This window comes from Arachis duranensis, chromosome 2 (genome assembly GCF_000817695.3).
Source record: "Arachis duranensis cultivar V14167 chromosome 2, aradu.V14167.gnm2.J7QH, whole genome shotgun sequence".
Classification (NCBI taxonomy): Eukaryota; Viridiplantae; Streptophyta; class Magnoliopsida; order Fabales; family Fabaceae; genus Arachis; species Arachis duranensis.
Window position 1 is genome coordinate 40,811,857 of NC_029773.3, and position 6,036 is coordinate 40,817,892.

The 6,036-nt window shown below is 36.3% G+C and overlaps 1 non-coding gene across 1 annotated transcript; it reads left to right on the forward strand.

Moving 5' to 3' along the window:
• Positions 1-1,669: 1,669 nt before the first annotated feature.
• On the forward strand, positions 1,670-1,773 carry LOC127745355 (small nucleolar RNA R71). Its single transcript, XR_008006552.1, has one exon. It is a non-coding gene; the product is annotated as a small nucleolar RNA R71 (small nucleolar RNA).
• Positions 1,774-6,036: the final 4,263 nt, after the last annotated feature.

Sequence of the window (6,036 nt, forward strand, 5' to 3'; positions counted from 1 at the left end):
TAAACTCCCAACACCAAACTTAGAGTTTGGATATCGGGTCTTAACACCAAACTTAGTGTTTGGTTGTGGCCTCCCAACACCAAACTTAGAGTTTGACTGTGGGGGCTCTGTTTGACTCTGTACTGAGAGAAGCTCTTCATGCTTACTCTCTTTTGTCACAGAGGGATGGCCATGTGCCTTAAACACAAGGTAGTCCCCATTCAATTGAAGGACTAATTCACCTCTGTTGACATCAATCACAGCTCCTGCTGTGGCTAGGAAAGGTCTTCCAAGGATGATGCACGCATCCTCTTCCTTCCTAGTGTCTAAGATTATGAAATCAGCAGGGATGTAAAGGCCTTCAACCTTTACTAACACGTCCTCTACTAATCCATAAGCTTGTCTTAATGACTTGTCTGCCAACTGTAATGAGAACAAGGCAGGTTGTACCTCAATGATCCCCAGCTTCTCCATTACAGAGAGTGGCATAAGATTTATCCCTGACCCCAGATCACATAGAGCTTTTTTAAAGGTCATGGTGCCTATGGTACAAGGTCTTAAGAACTTGCCAGGATCTTGTCTCTTTTGAGGTAAAATTTGCTGAATCCAGGTGTCTAGTTCACTAATGAGCAAGGGAGGTTCACTTTCCCAAGTCTCATTACCAAACAACATGGCATTCAGCTTCATGATAGCTCCTAGATATTGAGCAACTTGCTCTCCAGTTACATCTTCATCCTCTTTTGAGGAAGAATAGTCTTCAGAGTTCATGAATGGCAGAAGAAGATTTAATGGAATCTCTATGGTCTCTATATGAGCCTCAGATTCCTTTGGATCCTTAATAGGAAACTCCTTCTTGCTTGAGAGACGTCCCAGGAGGTCCTTCTCACTAGGATTTTCGTCCTTCTCCTCCCTTGTGCATTCGACCATATTGATCACATCAATGGCCTTGCATTCTCCTTTTGGATTCTCTTCTGTGTTGCTTGGGAGAATACTGAGAGGAGTTTCAATGACTTTCTTACTCAGCTGGCCCACTTGTGCCTCCAGATTTCTGATGGAGGATCTTGTTTCACTCATGAAACTTAAAGTGGCTTTTGACAGATCAGAGACTAAGTTTGCTAAATTAGAGGGGCTCTGTTCAGAATTTTCTGTCTGTCGCTGAGAAGATGATGGAAAAGGCTTGTTATTACTGAGCCTATTTCTTCCACCATTATTAAAGTCTTGTTGAGGCTTTTGTTGATCCTTCCATGAGAAATTTGGATGATTTCTCCATGATGAATTATAGGTGTTTCCATAAGGTTCACCCATGTAATTTACCTCTGCTATTGCAAGGTTCTCAGGATCATAAGCTTCTTCAGAAGCTGCCTCTTTAGTACTGTTGGATGCATGTTGCCATCCATTCAGATTTTGAGAGATCATGTTGACCTGTTGAGTCAACACTTTGTTCTGAGCCAATATGGCATTCAGAGCATCAATTTCAAGAACTCCCTTCCTTTGAGGCGTCCCATTATTCACGGAATTCCTCTCAGAAATGTACATGAATTGGTTATTTGCAACCATGTCAATAAGCTCTTGAGCTTGTGCAGGTGTTTTCTTTAGGTGAATGGATCCACCTGCAGAATGGTCCAATGACATTTTTGAAAATTCAGATAGACCATAGTAGAATATATCTAATATGGTCCATTCTAAAAACATGTCAGATGGACACCTTTTGGTCAGCTGCTTGTATCTTTCCCAAGCTTCATAGAGGAATTCACCATCTTTTTGCTTGAAGGTCTGAATATCCACTCTAAGCTTGCTCAGCTTTTGAGGAGGAAAGAATTTATCCAAGAAGGCCGTGACCAGCTTTTCCCAGGAGTCCAGGCTATCCTTAGGTTATGAATCCAACCATATTCTAGCTCTGTCTCTTACAGCAAAAGGGAAAAGCATGAGCCTGTAGACTTCAGGATCTACTCTATTTGTCTTAACAGTCTCACAAATCTGCAAGAACTCAGTTAAGAACTGATAAGGATCTTCAGATGGAAGTCCATGAAACTTGAAGTTTTGTTGCATTAAAGCAACTAGCTGAGGTTTCAGCTCAAAGTTGTTTGATCCAATAATAGGAATAGAGATGCTTCTTCCATCAAACTTGGACGTGGGTTTAGTAAAGTCACCAAGCATCCTCCTTGCATTATTATTATTTTCGGCTGCCATCTCCTTCTCTTGTTCGAATCTTTCTGAAAGGTTACCTTTAGATTGTTGTAATTTAGCTTCTCTTAGTTTCCTTTTCAGAGTCCTTTCAGGTTCAGGATCTATTTCAACAAGAGTGCCTTTTTCCTTGTTCCTGCTCATATGAAAGAGAAGAAAACAAGAAAAGAAGAGGAATCCTCTATGTCACAATATAGAGATTCCTTTATGTTAGTAGAAGAAGAAGAGAATAGAAGAAGGAAAAGTGAAGAATCCAAACACAAGGGATAGATTGGGCTTGGATTTTTGGGTGAAGGGAGGTGAAGAGTAGTGTTAGTAAAAAAAAATAATTAAATAGAATAAGAGAAGAGGTAGAGAATTTCGAAAATAATTTTGAAAAAGTAGTTAATGATTTTCAAAAATTAAAGATAAGATATAATTAAAATTAAAATTTAAAATAATTGAAAAGAATTTTGAAAAAGAGATGAGATATTTTCGAAAATTAGAGAGGGAAAAGTAGTTAGGTGGTTTTGAAAAAGATAAGAAACAAACAAAAAGTCAAATAGTTAGTTGAAAAAGATATTAAAATCAAATTTGAAAAGATAAGAAGATAGGAAGATAAGATAAGATATTTTAAAATCAAATTTTTGAAAAAGATAAAATTTTAAAAAAGAAATGATAAAAAGATAAGATAATCAGATATGGTAAAAAGAAAAAAAATATTTTAATTTTTAAATTTAAATTTACTTACTTCACTAACAAGAAACTACAAGATAAGATTCTAGAACTTAAAGATTGAACCTTTCTTAACAAGAAAGTAACAAACTTCAAATTTTTGAATCAATCACATTAATTATTAGTGAGTTTTTGAAAATTTGATATAAAGATAAGAAAAAGATTTTGAAAATATTTTGAAAGAGATTTTTAAAATTTTCGAAAAAAAGAAAAAAAATTGGAAAAAGATATGATTTTTGAAAAAGATTTTGAAAAGATAAGATTTTTAAAATTGAAAATTTGACTTGACTTGTGAGAAACAACTAATTTTGAAAGTTTTTGACTAAGTCAACTCAAATTTTCGAAATTTTGAGAGAAAAAAGGAAAAGATATTTTTTTATTTTTGAATTTTTAATGATGAGAGAGAAAAATACAAAAATGACCCAAAACATAAAAATTTTGGATCAAAACACATGATGCATGCAAGAACACTATGAATGTCAAGATGAACACCAAGAACACTTTGAAGATCATGTGAACATCAAGAACATATTTTTGAAAAATTTTTGATGCAAAGAAAACATGCAAGACACCAAACTTAGAAATCTTTAATGCATGGACTCTAACAAACGAAAAATGCATATGAAAAACAACAAACAACACAAAACAAGAAAACATCAAGATCAAACAAGAGGACTTACCAAGAACATCTTGAAGATCATGAAGAACATTATGAATGCATGAATTTTCAAAAAATGCAGAATAAATTTTAAAAAGCATGCAATTGACACCAAACTTAAAAGTTGACTCAAGACTCAAACAAGAAACATAAAATATTTTTGGTTTTTATGATTTTATGATTTTTTTGTATTTTTATTATTATTTTCGAAAATATTTTTGGAAAAAACGAAAAAGAAAAGAAAAATTTTGAAAAAGATTTTTGAAAAGTTTTTGAAAAGAAAGTTACCTAATATGAGCAACAAGATGAACTGTCAGTTGTCCAAACTCAAACAATCCCCAGAAACGGCGCCAAAAACTTGGTGGACGAAATTGTGATTCATCAATGTTGTATTATTTGTTGTTGTATGGAATAATTATAATGGCTCTTTGCTATGTGTGGACACAACTCCGTTCAACTTAACCAGCAAGTGTACTGGGTCATCCAAGTAATACCTTACGTGAGTAAGGGTCGATCCCACAGAGATTGTTGGTATGAAGCAAGCTATAGTCATCTTGTAAATCCCGGTCAGGTAGAGTCAAATGTAATTGGATTAGATACTTAAAAGATAAATAAAATAAAGGGATAGAAATACTTATGTAAATTAATAGTGGGAATTTCAGATAAGCATATGGAGATACTGTGCCCTTTCTTTTTCTACTTTCCTACTTTTTCCTTCAATCCTTCTTACTCCTTTCCATGACAAGCTGTATGTAGGGCATCACCGTTGTCAATGGCTACATCCCATCCTCTCAGTGAAAACGTTCCTATGCTCTATCACAGCACGGCTAATCATCTGAATAGAATCCCTTGATTCTTTTGCGTCTGTCACTAACGCCTAGCCTTCAGGAGTTTGAAGCTCGTCACAGTCATTCAATCCTGGAATCCTACTCGGAATACCACAGACAAGATTAGACTTTCCAGATTCCCATGAATTCCGCCATCAATTCTAGCTTATACCACGAAGATTCTGATTAAGGAATCCAAGAGATATGCGCCCGGCCTAAGGTAGAACGGAAGTGGTCGTCAATCACGCGCGTTCATAGGTGAGAATGATGATGAGTGTCACGGATCATCAAATTCATCAAGTTGAAGTGCAACGAATATCTTAGAATAGGAATAAAGAGAATTGAATAGAAAATAGTAGTAATTGTATTGAAGCTTGAGGTACAGCAGAGCTCCACACCCTTAATCTATGGTGTGTAGAAACTCCACAGTTAAAAATACATATGTGAAAGGTTCAGGCATGGCCGAATGGCCAGCCCCCATGATCTGAGACTAATCATCCCAAGATGTCTAATACACTAGTAAAAAGTTCTATTTATAATAAACTAGCTACTAGGGTTTACAGAAGTAAGTAATTGATGCATAAATCCACTTCTAGGGCCCACTTTGTGTATGTTTGGGCTGAGCTTGAGCTATCCACGAGCTGAGGCTTTTATTGGAGTTGAACGCCAAGTTGTAACGTGTTTTGGGCGTTCAACTCCGGGTCGTGACGTGTTTCTGGCGTTTTACTCCAGACAACAATATGGAACTGGCGTTGAGCGCCAGTTTACGTCGTCAATTCCCGAATAAAGTATGGACTATTATATATTGCTGAAAAGCTCTAGATGTCTATTTCCAACTCCATTAAGAGCGCGCCATTCGGAGTTCTGTAGCTCTAGAAAATCCATTTAGAGTGCAGGGAGGTCAGATTCCAACAGCATCAGAAGTCCTTTGTCAGCCTCCTATCAGAGTTTTGCTCAAGTCCCTCAATTTCTGCCAGAAATCACCTAAAATCACAAAAAAACACACAAACTCATAGTAAAGTCCAGAAATGTGAATTTAACATAAAAACTAATGAAAACATCCCTAAAAGTACCTTGAACTAACTAAAAACTACCTAAAAATAATGCCAAAAAGCATATAAATTATACGCTCATCACTTAGCAAACATAGTCTCTGATCTGTCTAAGGCCACTTTAAGTTTCATGAGTGAAACAAGGTCCTCCATTAGAAATTTGGAGGCACAAGTGGGCTAGCTGAGTAAGTGATGAGCTGATAATTTATACGCTTTTTGGCATTATTTTTAGGTAGTTTTTAGTAAGTTTGAGCTACTTTTAGGGATGTTTTCATTAGTTTTTATGCTAAATTCACATTTCTGGACTTTACTATGAGTTTGTGTGTTTTTCTGTGATTTCAGGAAAATTCTGGCTGAAATTGAGGGACTTGAGCAAAACTCTGAAAAAGGCTGACAAAAGGACTGCTGATGCTGTTGGAATCTGAGCTCCCTGCACTCGAAATGGATTTTCTGGAGCTACAGAACTCCAATTGGCACCCTCTCAACGGTGTTGGAAAGTAGACATCCAGAGCTTTCCAGCAATATATAATAGTCCATGCTTTATTCGGAAATTGACGACGTAACTTGGCGTTGAACGCCAAGTACATGTTGCTGTCTGGAGTTAAACGCCAGAAAAACGTCA